This window comes from Suncus etruscus, chromosome 16, assembly GCF_024139225.1.
Source record: "Suncus etruscus isolate mSunEtr1 chromosome 16, mSunEtr1.pri.cur, whole genome shotgun sequence".
NCBI classification, from domain to species: Eukaryota; Metazoa; Chordata; class Mammalia; order Eulipotyphla; family Soricidae; genus Suncus; species Suncus etruscus.
This window is the reverse complement of record NC_064863.1, coordinates 1,627,015-1,650,551: the sequence shown is the minus strand read 5'-3', so window position 1 is coordinate 1,650,551 and position 23,537 is coordinate 1,627,015.

Below are 23,537 nucleotides of genomic sequence, written 5' to 3'. Positions count from 1 at the left end.
ATCTTGGTACTGGATATATTATCTTCCTCACAAAGTACACAAAAAATACACAAACATTTTGTCTTCGTTAATTTGATGTTTCTATTTTTGCTTTTATTTATTTAAAGTCTATAATATATAAAGTATACTGTAGAGGTATCAAGTGTTTTGCCTCAAATCCTCTTAGAATGGAGTATTAAAGAAATATAAAATTCCAAGAAGTTTACATTTAAGACAATGAAGGGGTTTTACTTTTTATGATTGGAACTAGCTCTTATTACCCTAGAACTGTGGTAATTTCTTCTAGTTACTTCTTCTTGAATCTACTCAAAATATTTCAGTTTAGAAGAAATATAAGGGACCCTGAGAGTATAGTGGGCAAGGAGACTTTGCCTGCTTTGTAGGCAGTTGACTCAAGTTTGACCCTGGCGTATGTGGTCCCCACTCCCAGCACTATTAGGTGTGGTCTCTGAGCCCAGAGCCTTGTCCTGAGCACAACCAAGGGTTCCCTCAACCAAAACTTAATTTGATCTAAATATCCACCAGTAAATGTATAATTCACAATGTTACATAAATGTGAAATGCATAGAAAATATCAATTAATGAGAGTTAACCAATATTGAAGGACTGACATAAACAAGAGTAACAAGAGGTAGTCACATTCTTGGAATATTTGAGGAAGTAGTTGAGTGACAAGAGGTCATTATAAGTCAGGGGTCTCCAACTCAAGGCCCGAGGGCCGTTTGTGGCCCTCCGTACAACATTTTGTGGCCTGTGGCCAGCCTTCAAATATCGCAGTATTCACGATTATTCACTTACCGAATAATCGCAATAAAAATTGCATTAGTAAGAAAAACTTGCATTAGACATTTGCATACCCCAAGCAGTTCCATTCAGGGTATGCAAATGTTTAATGCGATTTTTTCTTACTAATGCGATTTTTTATTGCGAATATTCAGTAAGCGAATAATCGCAAATACTTTGTGCCTAGCGCAGACGTCATTTCTGCTGCTCCTGCCCACTGTCCCTTGCATTATCGGAGGCCTAAGGGAGAGAAGTTTATTACAAAATTAGATTTTGTCATACCTTCATCATGACTTCATCAAAGCCTGCAGTGAAGAGAAAGATTAATGACAAGCACAGACAATTTCAGGAAAAGTGGGAGACACAGTATTTCTTTGTTGAGCACAGGGGCATCCCCACATGTCTTATTTGCTCAGAGAAAGTCGCAGTGCACAAGGAATACAACTTAAAACGCCATTATTCACCTAACATGCTGAGGAATGTGCAAAATATCAAGGAAATGAGAGAGCCAAGCGGGTTGCCAGTCTTAAAGCATGTCTAATGAGGCAACAAGATTTCTTCAAGAAAGCAACCAAAGAGAATGTTGCATCAGTCGAAGCTAGTTACATGGTTAGTGAGATGATTGCTAAGGCAGGGAAACCATTCACAGAAGGAGAGTTTGTTAAAAAAAAAAATGCATGTTACAGGCTGCAAGTATTATCTCTCTGGTAAAGAAAGGTCAGTTTAGCAAAATCAGCCTTTCTGCCAACACTGTGGCAGAACGCATTTCTGACATGTCAAGTGACATTTATCATCAACTGTGCGAGAAAGCCAAATGTTTTGATGCATACTCAGTTGCTTTTGACGAGGGCACAGATATAACAGGCACTGACACAGCTCACAATTTATGTCCATGGTGTTGATTGCAATTTTGAATTGACAGAGGAGCTGCTCACAGTAATTCCAATGCATGGCCAGACCACCGCTAATGAGATATTTTGGCGTGTGATGCCATTGAGAATACAGGTTTGCCATGGAAGAGGTTTATTGGAATAATAACAGATGGAGTGATCGATGACAGGGAGGAAAAATGGACTGGTGGCACTTGTTCAAAAAAAACTTGAAGAGGAGGGTGTAGAGAAGGCCATTGCTCTTCACTGTATTATTCATCAGCAGGCCCTTTGCAGTAAATGCCTGCCATGTGACATTGTGATGTCTCTTGTTGTGAAATGCATCACCCAAATCAGATCCAGGGGCTTAAAGCACAGGAGGTTCCATGCCTTTTTTTTTTTTTTAGAAGAAATGGAGTCAGAATATGGAGATGTGCTCTATTTCACCGAGGTACATTGGCTTAGCAGGGGAAAAGTCCTGAAAAGATTTTTTCAGTTGAGAGAAGAATGAAAGCCTTCATGGAGAAGGATGGGAATGCTGTTTCTGAGTTGAGTGATCACAATGGCTCATGGACTTATCTTTCCTTGTTGACATCACACATAAGCTGAATGTACTAAACAAGATGTTACAAGGCCCGGGGCAGCTTAGCTTATCAGTGCTGCCTATGACAACGTGAGAGCATTCTCCACAAAACGTGTGTTATGGAAATCCCAGCTCTCTCAGACAAACCTTTGCCATTTCCCAGCATGCAAGGAACTTGTGGATGCAGGCATACCATTCAGTGGTGAGAAATATGCTGATGCTATTTTTAAGCTAGAGAAGGAATTTGATCACAGATTTGCAGACTTCAAAAAGCACAGAGCCACTTTCCCAATTTTTGTGGACCCCTTTTTCTTTGATGTGCAAGATGTCCCTCCTGTGCTTCAAATGGAGATCATTGACCTGCAATGTAACTCTGATCTCAAAGCCAAGTTCAGGGAGATTAGTGGAAAAGCAGACATGCATGGGCAATTTTTGAGAGAATTGCCCCCAGCTTCCCTGAGCTTTCCCGAATGTTCAAGCGCACCATGTGCCTTTTTGGGAGCACATATTTGTGTGAAAAGTTATTCTCCACATTGAACTTCCATAAGTCAAAGTACAGGTCTAGACTTAATGATGATCATCTTCAAGCCATACTGAGGGTCTCAACTGCTTCCTCTCTAAAGCCAAATGTGGTTCATATTTGTGAGAAGAAGCGCTGTCAAGTTTCTGGCAGCAAGGAATAGGCAAAAGATGCCATGTTCAGAAGAACTGTTCATGATCTTCACTCAATGTTCTATTCATGTTCAGAAGAAATCATTAAAACTGTTAATAATGATGTTTGAGGACTTTTTTTTTGTGAAATTCCTTATGCGGCCTTGCCTCACCCCGACTTTGCCTCCTGAGGCCCCCAGGTAAATTGAGTTTGAGACCCCAGTCATAAGTGAATGCTTCATTGTGAGAGTCAGAATGGCATCAGGGAAATCTAATAACAGAGCCCCTGCTTATGAAAAGAGTACTTTCAAATGGGGCATATAAATGGAAAGGAACCTACACATATGAACTTAAAGGAATCTATTCTAATGAACTAACTTCAAAACTAACATGTGAAGAGGGGCCGGAGTGGTGGGGCAGTTGTAGGACGTTTGTCTTGTCCTGGGCGGTTGACCTAGGCGTAGATGGTCCCACAAGCCAGGGGTGATTTCTTCTTTTTTTGATTGTTTGGTTTTTTTTGGGGGGGTCACATCCGGCAACACTCAGGGGTTACTCCTGGCTCTGTGCTCAGAAATCACCCCTGGCAGGCACAGGGGACCATATAGGATGCTGGGATTCAAACCACCATCCCTCTGCATGAAAGGCAAACACCTTACCTCCATGCTATGTCTCCTGCCTGCCAGGGGTGATTTCTGAGCGCATAGCCAGGAGTAACTCCTGAGCATCACTGGGTGTGGCCCCCAAACCAACAAAACAAAACAAAAAATTAATATGTGAAGATTAGTAATGTTCTGGTTATTACTGATCCAGGACAGAATAATGGCAGCTGTGATAGATCCTTACTTGAATGAGGATTTTGTAGATGGATATTAATTTTTAACACTCAGTTTTTTATACTACTATCTGATGGGAACAAAACTGTGTTCAGAGGTGCAAAAATTACTAGCTTCATGCTAGTAATAGTCATGATATCCATGACTCTAAAAAAGATCATTACCAGAATTCTGCTTTTTACCTATTGGGTAAAGACTAGTATTGTCCAGTAAAACTAAAACTTTAGATCCATATTTATTGACTAAAGTTAAAGGTACCTTAGTATTAAATATTCCCTCAGCAAAGAGAATGGCTTTATTTTATTCACCCTATTAGTCATATATATATATACATATATATATATACATATATATATATATATATATATATATATATATTAGTACCAGAAAGATAATAAAATGGATAAGGCGTTTGCCTTGCATGTGGCTGACCTGGGACTGAATTTAGGAACCCAGATGAGTTTTATCCTGTGTATATCCTGGATGTGAAGAAGTGAATCTAAGACCAATCCATAGGATCAGAGGCAAATTGCTTGCTTCTCCGAATCTCAATCTCAGGTTTTTCCCCCCCTCAACTATAACATACAGATAATAGCGTTTTGTCTACCTCATAAGATGTTGTAGAGAGTAAATAAAAATATAGGTGAAAAAATTTAAAATGCTATCCATGTAAAAGTATTTTTATGTTTTTGTTAGTAAACGGAAAGTTCACTGAGTGAATGAGTCAGAAGAAGAGGGATCTAATAATAATAATTATTATTATAGAATAATTTCACTCCTCTTCGTGAGATAAGCTAATAAAAGATAATATGGAATAATATTCAGAGATAATAGACATGAGGATCGGGAGGACCAGTCCACGGTAGGAAGCTTGCCACAAGTAGTGGAGCAGTGCAGTTATGGTCAAGAAAGGACCACCAAGACAATGATATTTGGCACTGATCATGCTGGACAAGAACTGAGTGCTCAACAGGCATGGTATTATCCCTTCATTTACAATATTGTAAACCACAGTGTCTAAAAGGGAAATAAAGGGGGAGAGAGTGTGGGTGAGAGAGAGAGAGAGAGAGAGAGAGAGAGAGAGAGAGAGAGAGAGAGAGAGAGAGAGAGAGAGAGAGAGAGAGAGAGAGAGAGGAATAAAATGCCTGCTCCAGAGGCAGGCAAGGGGAAGGGTGGGAGGTAACTGGGAACATTGGTGGTGAAATGTGCAGTGATGAAAGGTGGTGTAGACTGAAACCCAATCATGACCAACTTTATAACCATGGTGTTTAAATAAAAGGAGAAAAAATAAAGTGTAAAGAATTAGAGTTTAACTGAGTTTAACTGAACTGATAGACTTAAAACTAAAACCTAAATTATATTTAAATTATATTTACATAAAAAAATTTTATAGTAGTGTGTTGTGACATGCTAAAGAATAAGAAGATACTTTTCTGAAGAATGTTATATAAAAAGTTTTATTCATCATATTACAGGAAATTATGTTCAACCAACTGGAAACTTGTATATGTCAACAAGAAGGTGGGTTCTTTGGTATCAAGAATGTAACACACTAAATGCTTTTGCCTGTTTTACTTTACAGAGCCATTGAATTTGTTTTAAAAAATACATTATTCTATATCTAAAAAAGTAAACACACATTCCAAGTGTGTTGGGGGCAGGCCACCAACTACCCACTTAAAGCAAATCTTACCATTAGACTTTCTGAGCAAAAATGAAAACTGTCTGTTTTGATTTAAATCTGTCCCAGAGCAGTTTCCATGAGTTCTCGCGGCCAAATTATAAACCCAGGAACAAAGTCACAACTAAATACCCCAGAGACGTTGAACAATTGAGCCGATGCATGGTTTCAAGTGGGAGCATCCTTCTCCCAAGCTTGGATAATAATTAGGGGGTTCCAATGGAAAGAGACCCGGGACAATGGCATGGGGAGAGAATGCTAAAGCACTAATGAGAGGACAATCTGTTTAAGAACTTCATAGCCATGGTTCACGTCAGAATGGCAAACTGTAGAACATGGTAGAACTCTTGTGTTCTCTGGATGGCTAGCACTGCTCGATGCATCCTCTCTGTGCCAGAACAACTTAGTTTATTTTTTAGAGCCCTCACACATATTAAGTGGACAAGGAAGGAGAGAAGCTGGCATTGCATGCAGCATAGAGAAAAAACAAACAGAAACTCTGAGGAATTGGGTCATATTGAATAAAGATAGATCTTAACTGGACATTTAAGGGAAAGCCAGAAAGCCTAAACATATTAGTTCTTAGTTCCATGTGTGAACAATCACAAATATCAATAATTCCATTTTATTTTTCTGAGTTCAGGCTGTTATGAAAAATAATCTCTTAATTGTATTCAAAATCCCACACAATTTGTGAGGAATAGGAGTGATTGGAAATGAAACAGAATAAATAAATACATAAATAATAAATACTTCTAGAAAAGTTACTTTGACAGGTTTTCAGTTGTACCCTTTGGGTGAGCTTGTAAAGATATATGAAGAAGGGGCAGGAGCAATGGATAGCACAGCAGTAGGGTGTTTCCCTTGCATGCGCTGCCAACCCAGGACGGACCTGGGTTTGAATCTGGTCATCCCACATGGTTCCCAGAGTCAGAGCCATGAGAAACTCCTGAGCATAGCCTGCTGTGGCCCAAAAACCAAAACCATACACAAAGATATATGAAGAAGTGTTGAAGAGGCTAGAGGCAGGCTTGGGGGATCATATGAGATGCCAGGATTTGAACCACCAATGTCTGCATGCAAGGCAAATGCCTTACCTCCACGCTCTCTCTCCGGCCCCATAGCCATTCTTTTTTTTTTTAATATAATTTTTATTTTGATCATAGTGTCTTACATATTGTTGACAATAACATTTTAGGTACATATTTACATAAAATCAGGGGGGATTCCCATCACCAAATTGTCCTCCCTACACCTCCGTTTTTGTCCTACCTCCCATTTCCTCTTCCCTCACCCCCAGGGCGGCTAGAATATGTGGTCCCCTCTGTATCCAACCCACTACCTAGTAGTCTTGCACCTGTTTGGTCTTGATGCCTCCTTTATCTCCCCCTCTAACTGTAGGCAGGACTAGCTAGTTCAAGTTGCATGGTTTTGCCAGAAAAAGAGAAGATATATAAACTGGGGTAAGAGTCTAATACTCCAAAAATGGGTGGAATCCTTCTAGAGGCTCTCATCATCGATTTGGGAGATGAAGGAGAAAAAGAAGGTGAAACACTCCACCAGTACCAAAAAAAAAAAAAAAAGTGTCAATTATCCAGTGAGGACTCCAGCTATATCGATAAGCACCACAAAAAATAGACGAAAAAAAAAAAAAAAAGAAAGAAACAAAAACAAACAAACCAAAAACACGCCATGGTCTTGAAATAAGAAACATGGCATAGCACATAACGAAAAAAGAGAAAAGAAGAGAAAAAAAAATAAGTATATTTGGGGACAACGATTTCAATAATCACACCCAAACAGAGAAATCGACAAAATAGATAGGTAAATAAAAATAATACTAACAATAATAAATGAAGGTAAAAATATATATATATGTATATATATATATATATATATATATATAAAATAACCAAGGTTTTGTGCTTTTTGTATTTTTGATTTTTCCCCTCCTGCCCTGGCACAGTAAATATTGGGGTCATTCGAAAAGGAATTCACTTGGCCTAAGAAATATGGGGTTTCTCCGTCCTTGGAGTATACTGTCATGGGATCAGCTCTAGACTTTGCTCAGGATCATTTATTCTCCCGGTGGTGTTTTTTTTTTTTGGTGTGTGGAAGACTACTGCTCTGTCCAGGGTGATCCAATCAGAGCTCTGTGTTTAGAGGTCTCAGTATCTGCACAGATCCTGAGGTGGGACTTATGATGAAGTCAGTCTTTGTGGTTCTAGAGGTTCTGTTACCTCAGTGTCATTTTAATCCATCTTCTGTGGTTGGTGATCTTGATCTTTGCACTGAACCTAGGATGGCACCTAGGATAGCGTCTTTCTTTGTGCTTCCAGAAGCCCCATTCTGTTGCAGTTGTCTCTGTCAGACCTTTGGGACTGGGGATCATGATTATTGTACAAGTCATAGTTCAAACCCTAAATTAGGGCTTTTTTATTGGTCCCAAGATGTATACTGTCTGGTCGTGGTTCTAGTAGCCAGTCATCTGTAAGTCACGATCTTGGCTTTTGGACCTACCAAAGGGTGCCGAGTCTTCTGGTTTTGTCTTGTCATTAGCTGGTAAGGTATGCTAATCTGCTCTCAGGTCAAGTTGTTCATGTTTTCCTCAATGTCAGGATATCATGTTAGAGCTGGCCCTTGTTGTTGACCCCGCAGTATTAAGGCTGTCTCAGATGGAGTTTGTTTCCTGCAGCTGATGTGAAGAGCTGTGCCAATTCTATGTCTGGGATCCAGGGTTCAAGGCTGGATGAATGGTTTCTAATCACCTGAGGTCTAAGTTGATTCCACATGACATATTTTCAAGGTAGGAGATATCCCTGTATTGTAAACAACTATGAGTTCCCATCTCTAGTAGATAAGAGCTCTTTTTTTTATATGTAAGATTTCCCCTTTATTTAGTGTGTCTTTGCAGGGGGAAGTGGTGCCACATTATATTGTCGGTGTAGTTGGGGCTGGACAGAGGGGATAACAGACACAGGTCACATACCCAAAAATGATAAAAAAAAAGAAATAAATAAAAATGTATGTGCTCGCAAATGTATATGTAGGACCAACATTTAAAAAAATAAATAAATAAATTTAAGAAAAGAAAAAAAAAAGAAGTAAAATGAGTTAGCGAAGTTTTTAAAGGACCAAAGTGGTGCACAAGACTACCTTGCATTTGGGGGAGAGCAGGTAACGAGGTGGTGTATTACAGGTCCTATGCCTATGTTGGAAGTACAGTTTTTCCCATTGTCTTTTGGGTTTTTCTTGTGATGTATGGGTTCCCAGGCATCTTCCTATCACACCCCCTGACCTTCTTCAGGTTGGTAAAAGTTTGCGGCAAGGAGGTCTTGAAAGAGTTCTTGCATTGGGGATACTTTTGGACCTAGGTCCAGTTTCAAGAAACAGTCCACGTTAGGGGGAGTTGGTAGGGAGGGCCTCACAGCATGAGTCCGCAGGGGAGTTGGCTGTCATTTCTTGCCCGGGACGAGGTGTGGGTTTGACTGGGTGTCCCTTCTCTTGGGTGCTGGGTACTAGTTCGTTGGGGTAGGAGGTCGATCTTGTTGCCTAATAAATTAAGGACTGAGGGTGAAGTGTTTTAATATAGAGGGAGGTCTGGATGGGATTGAGGGGTGGAGGGATAGTTGGATTTCCAGAGGGGGGAAAGGGTAAGGTGTATGGAAGGGGTAGGGAGGGAGAAAAGAGAAAAATACATTAGAAAGAAGGGAGAAGAGAAAGGATAGAAAGTAAAGAAAAGAATATAAAAGAAAAAAAGTAAAAAAGAAAGTGGTGAGAAGAGAGGAGAGAATAGCAAGGGAATGCTAGTTTGCTTGAATGTGTTCAGTGAATAGAGCATGTAGTTTGAGTCTGTACGTCGCTGTTACTGCTTCGGTGGTCTGACTGGTCCCGTGCTTGAAACCCTAAAAGAAGGTAAACCTAGAGATAAAGTGTATGTTAAAGAGTTTTCTCGGGGTCATCTCGTAGTGCAAACTAGGTATGGTATCTCGTGTGATATCCCGAGCTGCTATCTTAGCTTGTCTGCCCTTTGTATCCAAGAATGCCTGTGGATAGAAAAGCTGAGAGGTTATTTTAAATATAGTAAGATAGAGGCATTAATGCATAGTGATATAGGATGTTTCCATTGGAGTCAGTGGTTTGCCGTGGTATTCTTTACCTGTGTTCCTGTATACGATCTCTACAGGATTATTATGGGCCATTATTGTAGAAGGTTGATTACGTACCTGTTCTCTCTATGCTGCTGTTCTGGTGTTGCTGTTTACTTTTTGGTATAATGTGTTGTTGAGAGTTTGTGTTGTTCCTTTTTCATGTGTTTTGGGTACTGTTCCCAGGTATATGATGACTATTACAGTGTTTGGAGTTTCTACCCTGTTAGATCCTGTTATTTGATTGTTAAGTATTAGTTGTGATTGAGATGTATGTTCTATGTGCTTCAGAATAGTGCTACCATTCTGTGTTTATCTTTTGTCTTCTGACTTACTTCGTTTAACATAATATGATCTAGGTCCATCCATGTTGCTGCAAAATCTGTGATTGTATCGTTTCTGACTGCCATGTAATATTCCATTGTGTATAGATACCACATCTTAATGATCCATTCATCTTTTGTTGGACAACGCGGTTGGTTCCAAGATTTGGCTATTATACTGAGTGCTGCGATAAATAGTGGGGTGCACACGTATTTTGGAATGAATGTTCTTCCAACTTAGGGGTATATACCTAGGAGTGCAATTGCTGGGTCAAAAGGAAGTTCAATTCTGAGTTCTTTGAGCACTCTCCAGACTGTTCTCCATAGATGTTGGACTAGGGGGCATTCCCACCAGCAGTGGATGAGAGTTCCCTTCATACCGCATCCCCGCCAACAAAGATTGTTCTCAGGATTTTTGATGTGAGCCATCCTCACTGGTGTAAGGTGGTATCTCATTGTTGTCTTGATTTGTATCTCTCTGATGATGAGTGAAGGTGAGCATGTTTTCATGTGTTTGTTAGCCATCCTTCTGTCTTCCTCAGAGAAGTGTCTATTCATTTCTTCTCCCCATTTTTTTATGGCTTTATTTGGTTTTGAGGGGTTCAGTTTTCTGAGTGCTTTGTAAGTTCTAGATATCAGCCCTTTATCTGATATGTCTAGTGAAAAAATTTTTTCCCATTCTGTTAACTGTCTTCTTGCATTAAGTAAGGTTTCTTTCGCCATGCAGAAGCTTTTTAGTTTGATGTAGTCCCATTTGTTTATGTTTGCTGCTAAGGTTCTTGCCATTGGTGCTCCATTCTCGAAGACCTTTTTGATATATAGGTCTTCGAGTGTTCTCCCTATTTTATTCTCTATAAACTTTATAGATTCGGGTCTGATTTCAAGGTCTTTGATCCATTTTGAGTTGACTTTTGTATAAGGAGTGAGGTATGGGCTGATTTTCACTTTCGTACATGTGGTTTTCCAGTTGTGCCAACACCATTTGTTGAATAGGCTTTCTTTGTTTCATTTCAGATTCTTGCCTCTTTTATCAAATATTATTTGGTTGTATATCTGGGGGCTTATGTCTGGAAATTCTGTTCTGACCCACTGGTCTGAGGTCCTGTCTCTGTTCCAGTACCATGCTGTTTTGATTACTATGGCTTTATAGTATAGTTTCAAGTTAGGTAAGGAGATTCCACCCAGCTTCTTGTTTTTCAGTATGTGTTTGGCTATCCTGGCTCTTTTGTGGTTCCAGATGAATTTTGTGATTGATTGTTCTATTTCTTTAAAGAATTGTGTCTGGATTTGGATAGGGATTGCATTAAATCTATATAGAAGTTTGGGTAGGATAGTCATTTTGACTATGTTAATTCTACCTATCCATGAGCCTGGGATGTTCTTCCATTTCTTTAGATCGTCTTCAATTTCTTTCTGAAGCGTTTTGAAGTTTCCCTGGTATAGGTCTTTCACTTCTCTTGTAAGGTTGATTCCTAGGTACTTGATATTTTTTGATACTATCTTAAATGGAATTGTATTTTTAATCTCTCTCTCCTCAACTTCATTGTTTGTATATAGAAACGCTACTGTCTTTTGTGTATTGACTTTGTATCCAGCCACTTTGCTGTATTGGCTGATTGTTTCTAGGAGTTTTACTGTGGACTCTTTAGGGTTTTTGATGTATATCATCATATTGTCGGCAAATAGAGATAGCTTGTGTTCCTCTTTCCCTATTTGAATTCCTTTGATTCCCTTCTCTTGTCGGATTGCTATTGCTAGGACTTCTAAGGTTATATTGAATAAGAGTGGAGAGAGTGGACAGCCTTGTCTAGTTCCTGACCTTAGTGGGAATGCTTCTAGTTTCTCGCCATTAAGTATAATGTTGGCTGTAGGCTTTTCATATATAGCTGTAACTATCTTGAGGAAAGTTCCTTCTAACCCTATTTTGCCAAGTGTCTTTAACATGAAAGGATGTTGGATTTTGTCAAACGCCTTCTCTGCATCGATTGATATGATCATGTGGTTTTTGTCTTTCATGTTGTTGATGTGATGTATCAAATTGATTGATTTGCATATGTTGAACCAACCTTGCATTCCTGGTATGAATCCCACTTGGTCGTGATGTATGATCTTTTTGATGAAGTGTTGGATTCGGTTTGCTAAGATTTTGTTAAGTATCTTTGCATCTATGTTCATTAGTGAGATTGGTCTGTAGTTTTCTTTTTTGGTGGTGTCTTTGCCTTCTTTGGGAATGAGTGTGATATTAGCCTCATAAAAGGAGTTGGGGAGGATTCCTGTTTTTTCTATGGTTTGGAAAAGCCTATGGAAAAGTGGTAGTAAGTCTTCTTGAAATGTTTGATAGAATTCACCTGTAAATCCATCTGGGCCTGGGCTTTTGTTCTTAGGGAGTTTTTTAATTACATCTTCAATTTCCTCTGAGGTAATTGGTCTGTTTAGGCTTTCTAGATCTTCCTTTTCCAGTCTTGGAAGAGGGTGTTTGTCCAAGAATCTGTCTATTTCTACTTTGTTCTCTAACCTAATTGAGTATAGTTGTTCATAATATGATCTCATGATATGTTGTATTTCTTGGGGTTCTGTTGTAATCTCTCCCCTTTCATTTGTGATCCTACTGATTTGGGTGTTTTCCCTCTTTTTTTTTGGTGAGTTTTGCCAATGGTTTGTCTATCTTGTTTATTTTTTCGAAAAACCAACTCCTGGTCTCATTGATTTTTTGTATTGTTTTCTTTGTTTCAATGTTGTTTATTTCTGCTCTGGTTTTTATTATTTCTTGCCTTCTGGTTGTGGTTGGATTTCTCTGTTGCTGTTGTTCCAATTCTTTGAGGTAATCTTTTAAACTGTTGGTTTTGTTATTTTCCTGTTTCTTGACATAGGCCTGTATTGCTATGAGTTTCCCCCTAATTACTGCTTTTGCTGTGTCCCATAAATTTTGACATGTTGTCTCTTCATTGTCATTTGTCTCAAGGAATCTTTTTATTTCTTCCTTGAGTTGTTCTTTGATCCAGCTGTTATTGAGCAGCACGTTGTTTAATCTCCAGGTATTAGTTTTTCTCCATTGCTTCTTCTTGACATCAATTTTAACCTCTGTTGCATAGTGATCTGAAAGGGTACTTCTTATGATCCTTACCTTTGTGGTCTTATATAGGTTGGCTTTGTATCCTAAGACATGGTCTATTCTGGAGAAGGTTCCATGTGGGTTTGAGAAGAATGTGTATTCTGCTTTCTGAGTATGGAGGGCTCTATATAAATCTATTAGCCCTAAATCTTCTAATTTTTCATTTAGAGCTCTTATTTCTTTGCTATTTTTCTGTTTGGTGGATCTGTCCAGTGGTGATAGTGGTGTATTGAGGTCCCCTACTATTATCACATTTCCCTTCATGTGTTTCTCCAGGTTTGCCAGTAGTTGCCTCACATATTTTGCTGACTCTACATTAGGAGCATAGATATTGACCAGGGTTAGTGTTTCTTGATCTAATGTTCCCCTGATCAGTAAGTAGTGACCCTCTTTGTCTCTGATCACTTTCTTGAGGTTGAATACAATTTGGTCTGATATAAGAATGGCTGTCCCTGCTCTTTTTTGTTTTCCATTGGCCTGAATAATTACTTTCCATCCTTTTATTCTAAGCCTGTGCTTATCCTGTAATTGTAGGTGTGTTTCTTGCAGACAGCAGAAGTCCGGTTTATTTTTCCTAACCCAGTTCTCTACTATGTGTCTTTTAATTGGAGAGTTTAGTCCATTCACATTTAGGGAAATTATTGATAGAGAGGACTGTTGTGCAGTTGTATTGTGTGGAGTGGTTGTTGTTACAATCGGGGGTTTGGATTGTGTAATTCATCTCTGAGTAAGTCGCTTAGGATTGGCTTGGTTTGCACAAATATTTCAAGTTCGTTCATGTTTGAGAATGTTTTTAGTCTGCCCTCCCATGTGAATGATAGTTTTGCTGGGTATTGGACCCTGGGTTGAAAATTTCTGTCATTCAGTCTTGTAATTATGTCATTCCACTGTCTTCTTGCTTGAATTATTTCAAATGGGAGATCCGGTTTGATTCTTATGTCCTTTCCTTTGTACTTGAGGTTTTTTTCTCCCTTATTGCTTTCAGGAGTTCTTCTTTCTCTTTGTTTTTTTGCCATTTGGATTATTATGTGTCTTGGTGTTGGCTTATTAGGGTCTATTTTATTAGGGACCCTCTTGACTTCCTGGATTTGTCCTGAAGTGTCTTTCCAGAGGGTGGGGAAGTTCTCCGTTATTATCTCCCTGACTACCTGTTCTTCCCCCTTCCCTATTTCCTCCCCTTCTGGTATACCCACAATTCTTAGATTGTTTCTTTTGTCTTTGTTCATTAGATATTGGATTTTTCCTTCCAGTGCTTTGCCTTTTATTTCTTTGTTGGTTTCTTGATCTTTTTTTGATTGTAGTTTTCCTCTCGAGCTCTTCGATGTGCTTCTCCAACTCTGTGTTTCTGCTCATAAGGCTTGTTACTTTGTCTTTTAAGTCCTTCACTTCTTTTTGTATGGACTCTCTCATGTTCTTTGACATTTCTTCTTTAATTTGGCTGATTCGTTCTTCCATGGATTTCTTATATTCGGTAGCTAAGGTTTCTTTAATTTCTTTTAGTAATTCTTGCATTTCCTTCCTCATTACCGTTTTTAAGTCTTCTTCCCCTGGATCTGTACGTTTTGGTGGACTTGGGAACTTGCTAGGATTTGTCATGGTGTCTCCAGTTATTAGGGATCTCCTTGATTTACGCATGGTTTCTTGTATTTAATGGTGTGTTTTGGAGTGCTGTGGCTTCTATTTTCGGCCTTCTTTGGTCCCCTTCCTGAAGGTGGTTCTAGAGGGGCCTGTTGGGTGAGCTTGTTGAACCTAGCTCTTTCTCCTCCCCTTTGCTGCCTAGGGGTCAGCCTTCTCTGTGGGTCTTGTCCCTTTTCTGCTCTTTAGTTCTGTCAGCGGTGCAGTTCTGCTCCTGGCCACAATGGTTGCTGGCGCTGTTGAGCCTAGTTCTCTATCCCCCCTCCTCTCTCTGAGAGTCAATGGAGCTCTGCCCCCTCCAAGCCTCCGTTGAAGGAGTTCCTTCTGCCCAACCCAGAGGCCTTGTCCTTGGGGAGTCCCTGGTCCACTCCAGGGCCCTAGGGGATGGAATGTTCTAGGTCTCCTGAGGGGCCAGACGGCTGGCCCTATCTCCCCTGTCTATTTGGGTTGTTCAAGTTGCCCTTCCAGGCGCCCACCCAGAGGAAGGGACTCCCTCAAGCCACTCTCCTCTGTGCTTGTGGTCCCTGGGGAAGGGGCGGGGTCAGGCGACCGTGCCGGGGAAGCAGGGACTCACTCGGGCGCTTCTGCCTGCGTTCCTAGGTCCCTGGTGAAGGCCCCATAGCCATTCTTAACTCTTAAACTGAAGTTGCATGAAGGCAAGTTCCAAGCGATCAGGAAATTAAGTAAAAAGGATCTATTAAGAGCTTAAAGAGTCAAACAAAGGGCTGAATGGTAGTACAGTGGTAGGGTGTTTGTATTGCACATGGCTGACCCAGGACAGATTCAGGTATGATCCCTGGCATCCCATATAGTCCCCTGAGCCAGGGGCAATTTCTAAGCACAGAACCAGGAGTAACCCCTGAGCGCCACCGGGTGTGGTCACCAAAATCCAAAATACAAACAAACAAAAACAGAGTCAAACAAACAAAACAAAAAAGGACAGTTGCAAGGGCTACAACTTAGAGTTTGGGATCAATTTTGGAGGAGAGATTATGAAGCTTTGAAGTGTTTATAACTCCCCAGGACTCTTATAATTGTCCCCAGGACAGTTTTAGGGAGGTCAAGGTTATCTATTTCATATCCCATTTGCCAGAAGAAACTTAAATTTCTTGTGGAAGATAATATATATTCCACTTTTTATTTTTTAAAACTTTTACTATGCAATGTTTGACATAGTTGATCTCAGGCGTTTTTAGGAAATATAACCCACTGAGCAAAAATAAATAGATAGAACAGAACCAAGAAATAGAATAGTAGAAAAGTGAAATGGAATTATCAGACACTACTAACGTAACTGCTACTAATATGTTCAAGAAAATATACAAGAAGACAAAAATTATTGGAGAAATATTTTTAGAAAAGAATGAAGAGATTTTTAGAGTTGCAAGATACCATGATTTAAATGAAAAACTTGACTGATGGATGTAATAGCTGTTAAGAAAAAGCAATAATAAAATAGTAGAAAATACCCTACTGAAGACATGGTTTAGAAAGAATTAATATGCAAGAACCTGAAATTGGAGATACAAGATTAAATTAAAATATATTTAAAATAAAGCATATATAAAATAAATATATTTAAAATAAAAGGTATATTTGTTCAAAATTTCTAGAATTGCTGAATCTGTTCTAGATTCAAGATTTTCCATACACTCTAAGCAGAGCAGTATAAAGTCCAGTCTAGTCCAGGCTTTATGAAAAATATATGGAGATTCCTCAAAAAACTTGAAAATTGAGCTCCCCCGTGATCCAGCTATACCAGGAACAAAAAGGTACAATTAAAAAATCCCTTCCTCACACCTATATTTATTCATTGCAGTGCTATTTACTATAGGTAAACTCTGAAAACAACCAAGATGCCCTTCAACAGATGAATTGCTAAAGAAACCATTTTACAGATATACAATGGAATATTATGCAGCCATCAGAAGAGATGAAGTCTTGAAATTTTCCTACATATGGAATCTATTATGCTTAGTGAAGTAAGTCAGAGTGAGATAGATAGACTCAGAGAAGTCTCACTCACTCATCTATGGGTTTTAAGAAAAATTAAAGACGTTATTGTAATAATGCCCAGAGACAATAGTGCTGAGGGCCGGAAGGACTGGCTCACAATATGAAGCTCACCACAAAGAGTGGTGAGTGCATTTAGGGAAATAACTACACTAACACTAGCATGACAATGTTAATGAGTGAGAGAAGTAGAATGCCTATCTTGAATACAGGCCGGAGTGGGGGAGGAGGGAGTGGGGGGTATTGGTGGTGGGAATATTGCACGAATGAAGAGGGATGCTCTATTTATGACTGAAACCCAATTACAACCATGCTTGCAATCATCATCTTCTATAAGAACTTTAATACCACCAAGGGTTGAAGTGTGATTGCCACATTCTACATTATTCTGTAGAAATATTACAGAATCCTTTCTACATAGTCTAGGAGGGAACGATTTTAGAGTGAAAGTGAGGAAGATGAGAAAAATGAGCCAAATTCAAGAAAATGAACTTCAATCCCAGATACCATGTATGGGGCTCACTGAATCTGCCAGGAGTGATCTAGGAGTGATTCCTCAGCACAGAGCCTGGAGTAAACCCTGAGCACACTTGCATGTCTCCCCTCAACTCCCCATGAAAAACTTCAGCTATAATTATGAACTGTCCGTTTCTCTTTTTGGGCATATCCATATTGTTATCTATCTATATATTTTATGTTATATACACAGCTATATAAATTTAAATGTACTATTAAATTGGTAACTTTATGGTTATAAAATGTTCTTCTTTATTTCTATTCAAATGCATGCCTTCTGTGACTGGAGCGATAGCACAGCTGTAGGGCATGCCTGGTACGTGGCTGATCCAGGACGGATCGGGGTTCGATCCCCGGCATCCCATATGGTTGCCAAAGCCAGGAGTGATTTCTGAGCGGATAGCCAGGAGTAACCCCTGATATTCACGGGTATGCCCCAAAAACAAAACAAAAAAGGCATGCCTTCCACAGAGAAAATTATAAATAAAAAACTAAATAAGTAAGAAGATGTATCATGTTCATGTTTTAAAAACAATACAATAATGGGCCAGAGTGGTGGCGCAGTAAGTAGGGCATTTGACTTGCACGCGCTGACCTAGGATGAACCATGGTTCGATACCCTGGTGTCCCATACAGTCCCCTGCCATGCCTCCATAAAATTTTAGGGAAATTCAGCCCCCCAGATGTATCCTCAGATTTTCCTGGTGGGGTAAACTGAAATATCCCCAATGGGATTGCTCAATAGGCCCGCTGTGGTCTTGGCATTGCATTTTTAGTTATTTACTATCTCTCCTTTAGAAATCTTAATGGAAAAGATGTGGTCTCTATTAAATAATTGGCTAAAGAAATTCCAGCACCAAAGATCACAATAAAACCCCTTTTAGGGCCCTATAAGTTTTTTCTTTCTTGCAGCTGAAGTTCTGGGGCAAATTGAAGTTAAATTGCTAAAAAAAACTGTTTGCAAACCCCTGTGACTGGCTTACCCTTATAAAAACCTCTGTCTCGAGAATAAAATCATCACACTCCTGCCGGAAGATGTGTTGACCCCACATACTCTGTGTGTGTGGTTATTATTATTTCAAAATTATCCCGTTCGTCCGCCCGTGCTCTTGCTTTCTTCTCGTGAGGACTTCACCCCACTAGAGCTGTTGAGACGCAGGACGCCTGCAGCAGTCCCCCAAGCCAGAAGTGATTTCTGAGTGCATAGCCTGAGCACCACTGGGTGTGCCCCCCTCCAAAAATAAAAAAGCAGAACAAAACAAAATAAGAAAAAGAAATCTTAGTACGATAAAAAGATGCTAACCTTAAACAAGTATTTGCTGTTTTAAGAAACATAATCTCAATAATATTTCTACAAATATTGGGTATTTGCTAATATAAAGGCTGATACTAAAACTTAGACAAAAATACAAAGAATCAAGGGTAGAAAATAAGAATTTAAAAATATTAGAAGTTATTAAACTTATCTATATATAGTCTTTTAAATTAATGATAATAGATTAATTGGATAGGATATAAAAATGACAGTTCCCAAAAATAAAATAAAATTACAGTTCCTTTGCACCACAGTAAACATAAAATAATAAATCAAGACAATTTGATTGTGGAGATAATTGTGAAAGGTTAAGTAATAAAGCTCTAGAGAATAACCTACAATAGAGGCAATCAAAAATCAGTTTTAGAGACAAATCAAGCCTGACAACTATTTATCTAAGAAGTTTATTGGAATATTACCAAGCCAATTAGTTTATGTTTAGGCTTTGGCTGATTTTATGCTATGCTATGCTATATTTTTCTGTACTGTACTATGCTATACTATGTACTGTACTGTGCTATGCTATGCTATACTATATCAATGAGCTATTTTGTGAGAAGGAAAGATTTCTTCAATAGAATAAAAAAGAGCAAATGAAAGGAATAACTAAATTATGTTTCATTATAATTAAGATTTTCTTGCTATTAAAATTTTTAAAGTATATTATATGTATATGTATGCTTTATGTGTTTTAAAAGAATAGTTATTTACAAAATATATGCTTTGAGACACATCTAACTCTAAAAGGAGAAATACAACTAAAAGAAAAAACTCTGGTCTTGCAGTTGATCTCATTGGCACCCTTTGGGAGTGCCCTGGCTCAGACACACACAACACACTACAATTCCTATCACACCAAGGTCCTGGCTTCACTGCAATTTTTTTACAAATATTTTTTTCACTAATCTCTTGGTGCTAAATATCTAGGTCTGCCATATTTGTGGTTGACATATGTAGGGACCATTCCAGCTGCTCCCCATGTACTATCCAATGTCTTGGCAGCCACAAGCATGAAACCACCACTGTTGTCATATGAGTTTATCAGTCCAGCCCACAGATTCTCAAAGTCCTGGACCGTGGGGTCCTATGATTGAATCTGAACAGGCTGTGTGCAAGACAAATATGTTGCCCATTTTAGTTTCTAATCCACTTTTAAGTCTAATCCATTTTTATTCTTTGGTTCCTAATCCACTTCTAAATATTAAAGACTAGAGAATAAGACCCACAAGTCACATACTTGGCTGTGATACTACACTGTTCTAGGCGAAATTTCTAGATATTTACCCATTTATTAGTATTTTTCAAGTCAATTTAAATCAGATTTTTATTCAACATAGATAAATCTGTATTTCTACTGTGTTACTATATATTATATAACTTAAATTTTTACTTTTTTGAGAGGGTTTTTTTTGGGCCACATCTGATGGTGCTCAGCAGTTACTCCTAGCCTTGTACTCACTTAAAAAATTAAAATTAAGGGCCAAAGCATTAGTACAAGGGGTAAGGCGTCTGCCTTGCCCATGCTAGCCTAGGATAAACTGCGTTTCTATCCCCTGGTCGAAACTTATGTTCCCCCAAGCCAGGAGAGATTTCTGAGCACATAGCCAGGAGTAACCCCTGAGCTTCTACCAGGTGTGGCCCAAAAACCAAAATAAATAAATAAATAAATAAATAAATAAATAAATACTAAAATACTTAAATACATAAATAAAAGTAACCATTTATTGAATTTTTACACAGGTCATCTTTAGTTCTTATTCTGAAGAATTGAAGAAGTAACCAATAAAAAGAAAAAATCAGTGTTTATTAAGCAAGCAAAAATGAAGATAAAGAAAGAAACACACTTAAGGCACAAATAAATCATAGAGGATCATGAAAGTGATGAAAATATTATTTATGGTCAACAGCATACTCTTGAATTGACTCTGGAACTTTTTTATCAAAGTGGACAGAAGTAGACTTGTCTTGATGGTCTGGATTTCTTTAAAGAAATCAAACAGAATTCTGCTTGAACTTGCAGTATCTTCTTTTATATAAATGAAAACCCAAACTATTCATTGAACTTATAAAGTACTAAGCCTACACTCTTATTTTTTTATTTTATTGTTTTTTTTTTTTTTTTGGTTTTTGGGTCACACCCCGCAGCACTCAGGGGTTATTCCTTGCTCTACACTCAGAAATTGCTCCTGACAGGCTCTGGGGACCATATGGGATGCTGGGATTCAAACCACCATCCTTCTGCATGCAAGTCTAATGCCTGCCTATGTCTCTGGCCCCTCTTATTTTTCCTTTCTTTTTTTTTTTTTTGGTATCTATCTTTTAACCCCCTTTAACCTCCTTCTCCCCTAATTATAAGTTTGTTGCAGATCTGTAAATTGCCCAATGTTAGTTTCAGTCACACTAGGAACCTGAGAGTATAAATAATATCACAGGAGGTACATTAATTTACTGCAATTGTTCACTGGAATACCAGGTCCCTTTGAAATCTGTAGTCAGTATAAACTATAAGTGTAAATTTGAATAAAACAATATGAAAATTTCTCTTGACTACTTGTGGGGATGAATCACTAGGCCACATCTTAAGTAAAATGAGTGGCCTTCTTATCTTACTCTTATAAAGTCAATGGAAATACTGCTAGTAGGGACATCCTAAGAGAAATGAATGGCCTTCCCTGTCAACACTATTTAGAGGTCAGTGTCCTTAGGGAAAGAGATCTAAGGATAGATGTATGTAGGATATGCTCCCTGCCCCCACTTAATTTTCTATTGCCAATATATGAATTGTGTTTAAACAGCTGCCAGAGTTACAAGTACTCTGTACTGGAAAACAGAAACTCAAGCATAAAACCTTTTTTTTTTTTTTTGCAATTATGCAAGAAAAAGATATCCAATTCTCATTAGTTTGCTTAGTGAAAAATCGAGATTTAAAGTTAGCTAATGCATATATATTTTGTTCATCTTAAAACATTGGAAGTGTCAGGCACATAAAACTTTCAAATAAAGAGATATGTAGGACAATGAAAACTGCATTTATCTTTTCTTTTGTGTTAAAACAATTAGAAATATTTTTATACATTTTATCCCAAAGAAATTCATTGTTATTGTAAAATAGAAACTGTAAAATACCAAAAAGTAGAAGAGAAAGTAACCATCCACAGTTCATAGTTTGGATATTTTTCTGATCCCTATTCTATGCACGTTTTATTTGCTCCTTAACATAGTTGTCAAGGCTCATATTAATTTGAATCTCCCTGCTTTTGAAAGCTAAGATTATGAAATTTTTAACGGATAAAGTCTTTTGGGGCGTGTTTCTTACATTAAAATTATCAAGCATTTTATCCTTGAAATGTTAAGAGGATTAAAGTCAGTGGACAGTTAGATTAAGTAGACTACATAGCCTAGGAAACAGCCTTTTCCTTGAGTGTTAAGACCTCATAAGTGTAGCTTAAACCTTTTTTAAGCATTCACCTGCACTTCAACCAGAACATTAAAGGAAGATTGTATTTTGGATAGGTAAGTTTTTTTTCTTGTTGAGTGTCTGAGTCTTTATAGCCCCCCTCTATAAAATTTCAACGGTTAATAAAGTAAATCTAGGTATAGAATAAAAGGAACTGGGATGAGAAAATAGAGATGAGGAAAAGGAGAATCAGTCATCGTAGGAAACTTGCCACAGAGAAAGAGGGGAGAGTGCAGTTCGAGAAGGGTCTAATATGAAAAGGACATTCACGGCACCCCTTGATTTGTGGGAAAACAAACCACAGTGTAAAAAAAGGAGACAGAGAGAAAGAGAGAGAGGGAGTGAGAGGGACACAAAGGGAGAGAGAGAGAGAGGGAGAGAGTGTGTGAAGTAAAATGCCTGCTCAAGAGGCAGGCAAGAGAAGGTGGGTGGGAGCAAAGAGGGCAACAGGGAGGGTGAGAGGGAAACTGTTGACTTTGGTGAGGGGAAATGTGCATTGGTGAAGGTTGTTATACATTGCATGACTAACTCAATTATGAACAGCGTCATCTATGGGAAAAATACCTGTATTACAAACAACTTTGTAACCATGGTGTTTAAATAAAAACAAAAACAAAAACAAAAAAGAACCTCCATATTGTTTTCTATAAAGACTGGATTAGATGGCATTCCCACCATCAGTGAATGAGAGTTCCTTTCTCCCCACATCCCCATCAGCACTGATTGTTCTTGTTCTTTGTGATGTGTGCCAGTCTCTGTGGCACTAGATGGCACCTCATTGTTGTTTTGATTTGCATCTCCCTGATAATTAGTGATGTGGAGCATTTTTTCATGTGCCTTTTGGCCATTTATATTTCTTCTTTGAGGAAGTGTATGTTCATTTCTTCTCCCCATTTTTGATGGGATTAGATGTATTGAGCTCCCATATGATACAGCTATACCACTCCTAGGCATATCCCCAATGAATACAAAAACAATACAAAAATGCCCCCTATACACCTATATTCATTGTAGCACTATTTACAATAGCCAGTATCTGGAAACAACCCAGATGCCTGACAACAGATGAGTGGCTAAAGAAACTGTAGTACAGATACACAATGTAATACTATTCAGCAGTCAGGAAAAATGAAATCTTGAAATTTTCCTATACCTGGTTGGACATGGACATGGAAACTATTATGCTGAGTGAAATAAGTCAGAGGAAGAGAAACAGAGACAGCCTCACACATCTGTGGGATTTAAGCAAAAAGACATTATTGTCATAATACACAGAGACAATAGAGATGAGGGCCAAGGACCAGCCCCATGATATGATGCTTATCACAAAGAATGGTGAATTCAGTTAGAGAAATAACTAATTGACAACTATCATGGCAATGGTAGTGAGTGAAATAGAATGCCTGTCCCGAAGACAGGTGGGCAAGAGGGAGATGGCGATTGGTAGTGGGAATGTTGCATTGGTGAAGGAGGGGTGTTCTTTTTTATGACTGACACCCAACTACAAACATGTTTGTGATCATGGTGCTTAAATAAAGATATTAAAAAAAAATAAAAAACAAGTTTAAAAATAGAAGAAATTGGGATGATATTTCCTTCCACCTCAAGAGCTACCATC